Source organism: Lepisosteus platostomus, chromosome 5 (genome assembly GCF_059453375.1).
Source record: "Lepisosteus platostomus isolate fLepPlt1 chromosome 5, fLepPlt1.hap1, whole genome shotgun sequence".
Classification (NCBI taxonomy): domain Eukaryota; kingdom Metazoa; phylum Chordata; class Actinopteri; order Semionotiformes; family Lepisosteidae; genus Lepisosteus; species Lepisosteus platostomus.
This window is the reverse complement of record NC_142615.1, coordinates 53,322,207-53,335,160: the sequence shown is the minus strand read 5'-3', so window position 1 is coordinate 53,335,160 and position 12,954 is coordinate 53,322,207. Positions and strand designations below refer to the sequence as shown.

Below are 12,954 nucleotides of genomic sequence, written 5' to 3'. Positions count from 1 at the left end.
TAACGACGAAAGAATCAGTTGCCTCGGAAAGCAGAAGCTTTGGTTCACAACGATCTTGAAGACGCGCCCATGTAGTGCAGCGTGTGATATTTGTACTATGAAAGACCAAGTGCTCAAAGTGACGTCTGCGTTTACCGTTTAGACTTTTCATCTCGGGCGCACTTTTAGAAAGCAAAGATAGAGCAGTTGTGTTGAATCACACTATGACAGCTGTCAACAGAGTGGTGCAGTGGAAGTGTGCTGGGCCCATAACCCAGAAGTTGATGGATCGAAACCATCCTCTGCTATACACACCGTCAGTTTAATGAAGTGAAATAAAACTGATTTTTTTCTCTCGTGTGTGTGCAAGCTTCACACTTACTGTATTCGTTAATCTTTACCAATAGCAGATGCCCAAATGTATCTTTGGTTGTTCTGAGATCCTTGATAGTTTCCTCAAATCCTTCAAATGAACATCCATATCAAAGCAATTATGTTTATATTTATTACAATTAAGGTACATATACAAAATATCAATGCACATTTGTATAATCTTGTAGTTCAGGTGGGTAGCTGCGTCAGCATGCGTAGGCTGCAAAGGAACAAGTAATAGGTTTATTCCATGCTGGAAAAAAGAAGAAAGAGAACACAAAGTTTCGGCCGTGGAGCCTTCTTCAGGTGTGAGAGAGACAGGGCAGTAGGCAAAGGTAAAGTAGCGGGAGAACAAAGGTTGGGAGGGAGGAGGAGTGAGAGGCGGGAGCAGGGGACAGGAAGAGAGGCCAATCAAGAGGTGTGAAGTCAGAATGGGTGCAGAGAGGTGTGAAATTAAACTTCCAATGAATGGAGAAAATTTAAAAGAACAGTAATCTGTCGTTAAGGGAAGGGAGAATGTGTGATCCTAACTGCAGAATAATTTTAGTTTCGGTGGTCTTTCTGATGTATGAGTTCGGAAAACCGTCTTTGAGAACACAGACGGAGAGATTAGTGTGGTCGTGGCCGTCAGAGGTGAAATGAGAAACAATGGGCTTGGAGAGATCTTTAATCTTCACAGCCCTGACGTGTTCTCTGAAGCGGTCTCCGAGTCTCCTTCCTGTTTCTCCAATGTAGATGGCTGGGCATTTACTGCAAGAGATACAGTAAATAAGGTTGCTGGAGGTACAAGATGCTGTCTGGGTGATCCGGAATTGTCCTGAGGGGCGTTGAATGAGTGTGGTGGTGGCTGTGTACTTGCAGGTGATTGTCATGGAAATATAACTATCAAGGAAGCCACAAGAGAGAGTTCTCACCTGAGTAAGGTCTTTATTTCAATATTGCAATATTGGGAGCCCTGCTGCCACTTCGCCAAGTGCAACCAGAGACTCAATTTGTTACAAGCAGTACAGGGTTTTTATAAGACGTTGCGCTGTAAAAAAGTTCAGCACTTGGTCCCTTCTAAAACTTCCCCTTTCTCTAAGAGAAAACAGATTACATCATAGAGCGAGAGAAGAAAAACTAGATTTGTTATTCAAAGCTTATCAGTTACTTTCAGCTAATTCTAATGACCCAGACAGCATATATTGTTTTGGTACATTGTCTTCTAAACTAACCTAAACAGTGTACTTTGTTGACGAACTGTTTTCTAAAATTCTGCACGTACTGTAGCATAGCAGTTATATCCTTGAAATATTATCTAAAAGCACCAATATATTTTTTGTAAAGCTCTCTACATTTTTAAGAATCAATTAACTCATTAGATTTCCACTACATGATACAGCGAGCATTATACACATTTGTATAATGCTCATTTAATGATTGTCAAGGATTGCCAAGTACTCCAACAAATCTGTGATCTAATTTTAAAATATTTTTGCTAAGGATACAACGGGTGTATAAATGAATTCTCCTGACAGCCAGTTGAAGATAAAATTCCACACGTGAAAATGGTTCTCTTGAACATTGACTTAAGTACTTAATTGTTTACATGTAGTTTCACACGAGTAAAATGCACATTTCCTGCAAAGATCAAGAGGGTTTACAAAGAAATCCCATCAAGTTTAAGAAGAGATTATGGTAATAGCAGAACAATCTGAAGCACATCCCTGAGTGGGTTTGAACCACCAGCCCTTTGTTTAACAACTGGGCAGAAACAAACTCACATTGCTTCTTGCCATTCGCACGTTTGTAGTTAAAATAAAATACTGACATTTTCCTGCCAGCCAGCAGTATTTCTCCTGCAGTGACCATGAATAACCAATAACTTTATTTCATCTTTTGCAGGCTGTAATCTACAAAAAAGGAAGTGAATACTTGTATTAAGCTAAATCAAGCCGACGGAAATGACCTGCCGTTGTTTTTCTCCACTTTTCGTTTAAAGGAGAAAAATCACTGTCATTTTCCTGCGGTATTTCTTCTGTCCTGATAAGCAAGACTTGTATTTTATCTTTCATAAGTTGTTTGAATTTCTTGAAGTTCAGAAACAACTTGTTCCAGAAGGGAAATGAACACTTGCTTCAAAGTAAATCAATACATATGTCTCTCTCGCTGCGTGTGCTCTTATCTGTCCATCTCTCTCTCCTCTTCTCTCTGGCAGTCTGTGCAGAGTTTCTGAAGGGGATGTAACACCACTTGGCAAAGAAGAAAAATTCTGAGGCAGAATAAAAAAAAAACATTATTCTCTTCTCAGTCAGATTCACAGCTTAGACACACTCAGACAGAAGCTCATCTCCGTTCTGCTCTCTATCCTCACAATCCAAAACCAGAAGATATTCAGACAATCAGTGCTGCTACATGAACAATATCAGACAGAACAGCCTGGACTCAAGTCACATCTCCCCCTTTTCTCCTTTCTCCCAGCCCTCTTAGAGACATAAAAGAGCACGTGGTTCTCCTCTCTGTGAACTGGGCTCAGGGGTCACTGATCTGGCAGCTGTGGGCTCTGTTCCAGGGCAGAAGCAAGAAGCTTCTATTAACCCTTTCCAGGACTTCCAGCCCTTCAGTATTACTTTCTTTACTGTACTGTAAATGATATCTCCCGCCAGCCCTTCAAAGATACATTTCCATGGGTGAATATGGTTGTCTGGGGAGTTGCGGTGTTGATCACTATTGGACTTCCCCGGTCTCAAGTGTTGTTCTTGGACACGGGCAAAAGGCTCGCATTTTCGGTAAATATAAAGAGGGTTAAGGTTTCGGCTTTAGCGGAGGCAGTGTTTACATTGACAATAATAAGAAGAACATCCCTGGGTGGGCTTGAACCACCAACCTTTCAGTTAACAGCTGAACGTGCTCACCGATTGCACCACAGAGACTGACGAGAAAGGCTCTACTCCATTCGCACCTTTCCAGTCAAAAAATAAACATAGCTTGCATTTTCTTGCCAGTCGGCAATATTCCTTCTGCTTTGATAGCCAAGAATTAAATTTCATTTTTCACAAGCTGCATGAATTTCTTGAAAAACAAGTTGTTGCAGAAAGGAAATACATTCATGCATTAAACTAAATCAAGCCCTGTGCGGTTGTCCAAGATGGTAGTTTCTGCACAAAAAGACAGGAAGAAAGTCACAGCTGGGATGTGGAGCCAGGATCTCCAGTTAACGAGACAGGTACTTAAACCGACTCAGCTACGGTGCCGGCAGAATTCTCCTCTTTTACAGCAGCTTGGACACACCGCTCTGAGCCATCTGCGGTCAGTAAGCCCTGAGTCTGCCGGCTGAGCAAGCTGCCTCCTTTACACGGAACAGGAGCCCTGTAAGAGAAATGGCTTTTATTGGGCACTTTTCATGTCCAATGCGCTTGACATCTCCCAAGGGTGACAGAGTTCATTTATGACACTTTTCCTTTCTTTCTTCTTTCTGTACTCTTTGATGAAACTAAATGAGAAATCATCTAAGGGAAAATGTATTTTTTCATGGAGAAAACATGCACCAGGAAATGTTGTGTTTAGAAGAAGTGAGTTAACATGAAAAGTGACCTAATTTACCGGAGCAAATGCTCACCTAGCAAGATAAGCTTTACTACTAGAGAGAAGTAGAGTGAAAGACGTGATCATTTCACGCCGTTGTGGAACAAAACGCTTTTTTCTTGGAATTCTAAATCAATTAGAAATTCAGAGCGACACATAAAGGCTTTGTCTGCTTAAAAGTACTGATTTTTTAAAACTGATAAAAATGTAGAAAACACGGTTCTCACTTAGAAATTTAAGATGGGGGTGGGGTATTACTAGTAGCAGCGCTGAACTCACCATGGTGCAATTCATTTACGTGACGGGCTAGTGGTTTAATGGATAACGCGTCTGATTTCGGTTTATAAGATTGTCGATTCGACTTCTACCGGGGTTGTGTGATTTAAATCAGGCTCCTCAGAAATAGATGTCCATTATGTAAATGAACCGCACCTGAAAGCAAACGTTGGGTCTGGGTTCCTTTCTTTCCTGCATGAAATAGCAAATCGTTACAAAAAAAAAACACCAACTAATGTCCAATAGTCCAATAGTTAGTAATTTAAGTAAACATGAATATACTGTAAGGTCTTGGTACATGGGAGTGGATTTCAACCACAATTAAAAAAGGGCAAATTATAATTACAGGCTTCAGACACTTTTTCATACAAAAGTGACCAAACACTCCCTAACTTTCAGGTTTGCTTGAACCTGTAACAAAAAAGCAGTCTGAAACTTCCATTCTCTGATGTCACTGTCTCTAAAGTCAGACGTGATGTTTCGCGGACGTGCAGTGTGCCTTTTCTCTTGTCGTGTTCAAGATGAAACGCTGCATAAGCTCCTGACTGGGTGTTCTGTACTGCTCTGTTATTTTGTTCAGATTACCTAGGTGGTGTACAGCTAAAACCCAACTGCGTGGTGTAAATTCCGGGTTCAGCAAAAGCAACCACATCAGCTGACCTCAACATGATTTGAACACACAACCGTTTGATCAAGAGTCAGATACGCTACCATTGCACCACAAGGTCACTCATGGCTAGTGTTTTTAATTCACCCAAAGAGAAAAATCAGCGTCCCTGAAAAAGATTGTTTTCATTCTCTCCTGTGAGGAGCGCCGCTCTTCCAACGAGGGTCTCTTCTTCCCAGACCACAGATTATTCTTCCCGCCCGGCTCTCTCACGGAGAGCAGACACATCGTCTCCACTAATGTGTTTACTACATCTATAGATCTGACCCCCTACAGCCCCGATATTCCTGGACAGGATATTTACCACCAGCCTCGTGAACTTCTCATCTTGACCTTTCCCAGGAGGAGCACAATTAACACAGAATCCTCTCTCCATTTAGCAAATAACACAAAACACTGTTTACCTGAAAGACAGAAAACCAGGCTGCTCCAGGTGAGGCTTAAACTCACAACTTCGGCATGACTCCACTGAATATGTCATTTTACATGGCCTGAACCAGGAAAGAGATTGGAAGTCAAGAAGTTATGGTGTTGTTTTAATACTTGCCTACTCTTTTAATTTTTCGGTCAAATCTTTTATTTGGGAGTACTTTCAATGGATGTTAATCCTTGTCCCGATGCATGATTCTGGGCCATGGTGCATCTTGAATAATGTTCTTATAGGCTTCAGTTTGGAAAAGTGCGCTCTTCAGAAGCTACGAAACCGCTAATGGTTACATAACACTTAATGCAAAAGCAACGTTCGGGTTTGAAAAAGAATATTACTTGCTATAAATACAAACACTGTTACAGGAAGCGTGTTAGGGCTATTTTAGCTTACATCATCAATTCATCTTAAATTCTTGTCCATCTATATCAACAGCATCATTGCTACTGAGCGCTAAAGGCAGGTCCTGGCAATACAATCTTCTTTAGAAAACATTTTTAAAACTATTTCCACTACCATACGTGAAGTAAAAGATTCCGATTGCACGCAACTAATAAATTATCTTTTCCAGGGACGTTGTAGCTAGATGCAAATTACAATCAAACATTTACCAGCTTTAACATTTTCTTTCAGATCCACAGGATGATCAGCATGAGCCATCAAAGAGCCTGTAGCAGCAAGAAGTTTAAAAGCACACAAGTGATCTGTCTTTGGTCAAAGGAATTGCTGGAGCAGTAGGACGCAGAGCAATATCTAGCAGCTGTAGACGATGTTCGGGGAAGAGAGATTCTGTTTTCAGCACAGGGAGTGAGAATGAGCTCAGTCCGGCTCCCAGCAGAATCCATTCTGGTTTGGTTACTGTCAGACTGTGCGTCTGAGGCTCTTTGGATCGCAACGTGAAAAAAAAAGTACAAAAAACATTTGCTCACATCTTGTGATTTCCATGAGAGGAAGAGAAGATATCACTTTAAAAAAAATCAGAACTGAAGATTTGGATCTGGGACCTCATACTTGTCAAATGATTAAAATAATATATCAGGTTGTGTTTCTGCAACATATCGTGCACAGTATGCCATTTTTTTCTAAAAATACAGTAGATTGTACTTAATAAAAATGTACAATTCACCGCTGGTATAAACAGATGTGTGCTGTATTTGTCTTTGTTAGCATTTGTTTAAAAAATAAATTCAGAATACGGTAAAAAACACAGAAAGCACAAACGTAATAATATAATGATACAAAATACAATACCAAATCATAAAGCCAATTAAGTACCTATCCTTTGAAAACAGTGACATTTGTATCTACTTTTGAATTACAAATCAGACAGCGTAGTCCCTTAATTCAAAGATCAGATCATGGCCAAAACAAGACAACCAGATGTTAGCTGAATTCGGAACAACAGCCTCTGCTTCATCGTTTATTGAGCTTTTGATCAACTTCTGAGTGAAAAAGATTCGCTATTTTAACTATTTGATTAAAGTTCACAAAAGCACCTTCCTTCGAGCTGGAGTCGAAACAGTGACTTAAGGATTCCTAAATGTTTCTAATACAGTCAGCTGCACTACCAACTGAGCTATTGAAGGGATCTAAAGGGCTCCTCTCTGGCACATATTGCCAAATGTAGTGAAATATTCCGGGTACTTAAATTCCAGTTCGACATCAAGTTTCCAACTCGTTTCCTTAGTCTTGTTTACCTTGAATTTAAGCCACAAACCAGGATTCTACTGTATAATCTTCCGGGGATGTTACAAAATGTTTGATGGGGCATCAATCATTCCAGGCGGAAATTCACTCCTTTTTTTTTCTCGAGGCATCATATTAAATCAAGCCCTGATTTCGTTTCATTTGGATCGAGAAGAGGATCACCATGAGAAACAGAACAAACTGTTTGATTCCGGCTTTATTGGGAGCTGTATCACAGCTAATGCATGTAAAGCCTTCAGTATGCGATAGTGAGAGTTCAGTTATGCCAGGGAGTGGGAGTGAAGAGAACTGAACTGAAATTTAGTAAATTCATATTTAAATAGAGTGTAAATCATCAAAGTGTTCTGTAACTTAAAACTTATTGCAACACTACTAGGAGTGGGGATTGACCCCACGTGGACATTTGTCCATTGGATCTTAAGTCCAACGCCTTAACCACTCGGCCATCCTGGTCTACAGCTAGATGCTGTTCAGTTGTTTAACATTTAAATATAATTCAACAATTAAAAAAAATTAAACCAGCGCCCTGTCACAGAAACGTACCCCAGTCACCCGCGCAACAAGCAGGGGTACTCAGCACTATACTAACGAGGAGCACTTGTCCGGAGCTGAGCGTGAGCTCTGTTTACGGTCAGCAGTCATTTTCTCTTTTCCAAAGACATTTTCGCCTGCTCTCAGTAATTAATGTCGGTTTGAAGTCTGTTTCTGTTGTCTCCACTCTTGACAAAGAGCAGCCTTACGTAGGAGACTCCCTCTCTCAAGAAGTTTGCCATCACCCTGCAAGAGAGAAGAGCCAACCGGGGTAAACAGCTTGAAGTTCGAAAAAGATGTTGGCACGCCTGTAGCGTTTACACGAAACCTCTTAGAGTTGCGAGAATACTTCCTTTGTGTAAAAAATACATTGTGAATGCTTTCTCAGCCTTTACTTTTTCGTTTTTATGACATTTTTTTACCAAGCATGAATATTCTTTTGTCCATATCTCCGCAATGGAAGCACAGAACGCCTTCAAACCAAATTCATTTTAAAGACCACGCCTTGTGGATATTTCCACAGCCTTTACATCAAACTATCAGTGAGCTAATTATCTTTTTTTAAACCTCCGGTTTTTCATCGATGCGTAATTACGCACGAACTGGAACCCGGGGGACCGCTGTGTGCACACGTTCACAACATGAGAAATACTGTTCAATACGGCTTCGTGCGAAAAACCCATATATGACCATAGGAAGCAGAACAGCGCAGTCTCCAATTACCCAGACTGTAAGCATGGGATTAAAGCTTTGTTTGATTTCTGAAACCCTTCCTTTACGTCCTGTTTTCATTCAGGTAAGGGTCAACTATATTCACAATACTACTGACAGCAGCAAGATTAAAATATTCTTTACTCAGCGGCTTATTAAAAACAGCTCCCATGATGTTCATACCGACTTTTTACACAGAACACTGACACAGCTTTGTGTTCTGAATCTCTTTTTCTTATGCTTTTATTTTATGTGGCACAATGCGCTGGTATAGGGGTATTCTGTTCACAAACCAATAGCATTTAAACCAAAGCACCCACAATGCTGAAAGTAAGTGTTTTGCACACTAAGCAGGTCCTCTGACTTTTCCCAGCTTTGTTTTGGGTTGTGGAACCTTTATTTTTTTTATGATTTTCTGAAGATAACACTACAGGTAATACACTGGGATAGGTGGGTTGACTTCAAGGCTCAATAGCATTCAAATACAACAGCCACACTGCTGAAACCAAGTGTTTTACACACCAGACAGGCCCCCTAACCTTATACAACCTTGCTGTGATTGTGGCCCCTTTCTTTATTTTGTAATGATTTTCGGAAGATAACACCACAGGTAAATACAGTGCGATAGGTGGGTCTTCTTCATGGCTCAATAGCATTTCAAATACAACAGCCACACTGTTGAAATCAAGTGTTTTACACACCAGACAGCTCCCCTAACCTTATACAACCTCGCTTTGAGTTGTGGAACATTTCTTTCAAATCACTTGGGTTCATCAATCATTTGATCATTTTTCAGCATGGAATAAACCTATTACTTGTGAACTTGAACTTGAACTTGAACTTTATTGCCATATGTAACCGGTACTGGTACAATGGAATTCTTACAGAAAGTCTCTCGATTGTAAAACAAGTGTAAAAACAAAACAAAGTGCAAACAGTGCATCAAGACAATGTACAAACAAACAATAGACAATGTGCAAGTAAACATGTAGACAGTTTGAATGTAAACAACACAGATGTGTAAACAATGACTGGAGATGTGCAATTGATAAGAAATCATAAAGAGGTAGATGGTCATGGTGTAGGTGTGGTCCGAGGGGGATGGCTAAATGTGTTCGCCAGTCTCACTGCTTGTGGATAGAAGCTATTGAAGAATCTTGTGATAAGTGTCTGTATGCTCTTATATCTCTTGCCCGAGGGCAGTGGGGTGAAGCGCTCCTGCCCGGGGTGGTGACTGTCCTCTGTGATGGCCAGAGATTGTTCCTTGGAGATTACCATCTGCTGATAAGATATGATCACTATATTGACCATATACAATTTCTTGCATAAGGAATTCATATTTTGCATACACTGATCTCCCCGGAGTCCCAAGTGATTCTGGTTTTGGAAAGCTAAAGGACAATGAACTTCACGATACCAGGGGGACAGTGGGTGGTCAAGTCTCCCCTAAACAATGTCTCTTGTCAGATTATGATGTCAGTGCATTTAATAATGTTGTTGAACTCTCTTTAGCCCAAATACAGAGGAGCTCAGACCCAGAATGTTACACATACTGACAGAGAGTGATCTCATTATGTGTGTTTGGATTTTAACAACTATTATTATTGTTTGCTAGAACCAAAACAATCTATGTTAGACATTTTCATCTTCAGCCAAAAATACAAACCTGTGTACGTAGTGTGGTGCAGGTTCTTGTCCAATCCTGCTCTTGGTCCAGGTTGGAGGGTTGCACCGATTCTGGGTCTTGTTAGCTGGTATGGATGGGTTTGGGGGTGTTGATACCAGAGTGGTCCAGGAGGGGGGTGCAGGTGTCTCGGGGGCATTCTTGTTTTTCTATGAGTTCAGGTTGATTTTGTTGGTTCTGTCACGAATCTCCCTCACGCAGGCAAGCGTTCCCGCATTCCCTCGAGCTCTCCCCATACCAAACGTGCACGCGTCAATCAGTCCTCTACTTAAACCCTCATCTGCCCCCCGGTCATTGCTCACAATTGAGATTCTCTCCCGAAGCTTACCTACTAACTACGCCTTTGCCTTACTACGACTTCTCCCCTGGACCTCGACCCCGCTTTTCCGACTACCGCTTTAGCCACTCGATTTTGTACCTTCGCCCGTTTTATGCTTTCTCGGATCCTGACCCAAGCCTGTCTCTTCTTTTATGCCTCTGTCTACCGACGCAACTTCTACGCCTTCCCGGACTCCGACCCCTGCCAGTCCCTCGACTACGCCTTCGCCTGTCGATTCTTTGCCTACGCCTGTACTACGCCTTCCCGGACTCGGACCCCTGCCTGTTTACTCCGACTACGCCTGCGTCTCGTGCCAACCCTACCAAGGGCACCGCATTGGATCCCTATCCTCAGCAGTCAGCCCCTGCGTGACAGGTTCTGAGTGTCTTGGTTACATCCGTTTGTGTGTGTATAGATGAAAAAGCTATTGAAGAGCACCCCCACACCCCCCACCCATCCCGGTGGAAGTTGCCATGTTCAAAAAATCCTAAAAAGATAATTAAAGTTGCACACAACAAAGCATGACTGTGAAAGGTCAGGAGGCCTGCCTAGTGAGCACATCACTTGATTACAGTAAAAAAAATCATTAAAAAATAAAGAAATGTTCCACAACTCAAAGCGAGGTTGTATAAGGTTAGGTGAAATGTCTGGTGTAAAACACCTGGTTGCAGCACTGTGGCTGTTGTGCTACAAAATAAAGAAAGGGGCCACAGCCACAGCAAGGTTGTATAAGGTTCGGGGGGCTGTCTGGTGTGTAAAACACTTGGTTTCAGCAGTGTGGCTGTTGTATTTGAAATGCTATTGAGCCATGAAGACGACCCACCTATCCCAGTGTATTACCTGTAGTGTTATCTTCAAAAAATCATAAAAAATAAAGGTTCCACAACCCAAAACAAAGCTGGGAAAAGTCAGAGGACCTGCTTAGTGTGCAAAACACTTACTTGCAGCATTGTGGGTGCTGTGGTTTAAATGCTATTATTTTGTGAACAGAATACCCCTATACCAGTGCATTGTGCCACATTAAATAAAAGCACGAGAAAAAGAGATTCAGAACACAAAGCTGTGTCAGTGTTCTGTGTATAAAGATGGTTTGAACATCATGGGAGCTGTTTTTAATAAGCTGCTGAGAAAAGAATATTTTAATCCTCCTGCTGTCAGTAGTATTGTCAATATAGTTCACCCTTTTTGGAAAGCTTTCTCAGCCCGAAACGCAAGCGAGACACCAGAAGGGGTGTGTGCAGGTTTCCGTAGTGTAGCGTCTATCATGTTTGCCTAACGTGTGAAAGGTCCCTGGTTCAAAACCAGGCGGAAACAGCCTCTTTTTGAGTTCACAGAGGTCTTGAGCGACCGGTCATTTGTTCCCAGTGTATTTCTGGTGCCTTCATGCACTCTTGTACCAAGACCTGCAAGAACAACAGAAAGATTAGCATCCAGCGGGGGCCTCTTAGTGAGCCCAAGATCTCATCAAGAATCGGCTCCGGCAACAGGGCTGAGCGCATTGTTCCATTCTCCGACCACTCTCGGTGTAAACAAGTGCCTCCTGGTCTCTGCTTGAAATGCACTTTCCTGCGTTTGCTTTGGTGTAACTGGCTTCCCCTGCATGGGCGAATGTGAAGAAGATCCTTAGTAAGTCATTGAAGAAAACCGAGAAGAGGTCGGAGTGGCCTCTGTCGTTCATCAATTGTATGCTAGAGCTTAAAAATTTGTATAGGTAACAGTTTAAATGCATTTTTCCGCTGTTTACAAATCATCAGTATGGTAACCACAGCAACAGGCGCCACGTCACTGTCCACGGCTAGGTGTCTCGCCTTCGTCACAAAGAGCGGTGTGACGTCACGGACAGCAACTAATACTAATATTAGTGTCTTCATGTTAATATTAGTGTGAGTGCAATCGGTAGTTTTAATATTAATGATAGTTTTCATGTGAGTATTAATGATGATAGTGCTATTGATTGTTTTAATGCTAGTATTCCTGTTAATATTAGTGATAATTACAGAGAAAAGGTTAGATTATTTACACTAGTAGTCATGTTAGTTTTAGTAATAGCATTACTGTTATTATTAGTATTATTAGTGTAGCAGTGTCAGTGTTAGGATGATAGTGTAAGTCTTAGTGATAGTGTTACTGTTGCAATATTAGTGGTATTTGAATTAGTGTTATTTATAGTGTATTTGTAGTTATGAGTGTATGTGTCTGTTTGTGTGTGGTGTTTGTGAGGAGTGTGTGGTGTCCGTCAGTGTGTGAGTGTGTGTTTGTGAGTTTGTGGATGTGTGTCTATAAGTATTCGTAGTGTCTATGTGTGTGTCTGTGAGTGTGTGTAGTGTCTGTGTGTGAATATTTGGATGTGGGTCTTTCAGTGTGTGATAATGTGTGAGTGTGTGTGCATATATCTGTCAGTGTGTGTGAGTATTTGTATAGGTGGGCTTGGGCTCCACTGCTGTGTCTGACAAAGGTGACCCATCAACAGGTGTTGAGGTCCAGAGTCACTTGTGAGCGCTTCCTGCTTTCACTTCAATGCGCGTCCTTATGTCGAGTCGTGTGCCGTGCAGAGGCTCTGAAAGCGAGAGCAATGAAAAGGTGCACGGTGCTGTGAAAGAAGACACAGAGAAGTGAAAGGCAGTCCTTTCTCTAAGGAGGTAGAAGAAGAGTGACTCCCCATCGGGGAATCAAACCCCGGTCTCCCGCGTGACAGGCGTGGATACTTGCCACTATAC

The 12,954-nt window shown here is 41.7% G+C and overlaps 2 non-coding genes across 2 annotated transcripts; both read right to left on the bottom strand.

Moving 5' to 3' along the window:
- Nucleotides 1–3,189: 3,189 nt before the first annotated feature.
- Nucleotides 3,190–3,263, bottom strand: trnan-guu (transfer RNA asparagine (anticodon GUU)). Its single transcript has one exon. It is a non-coding gene; the product is annotated as a tRNA-Asn (tRNA).
- Nucleotides 3,264–7,362: 4,099 nt separating this feature from the next.
- Nucleotides 7,363–7,445, bottom strand: trnal-uaa (transfer RNA leucine (anticodon UAA)). The gene has a single exon. It is a non-coding gene; the product is annotated as a tRNA-Leu (tRNA).
- Between the last annotated feature and the right edge of the window lie 5,509 nt (nt 7,446–12,954).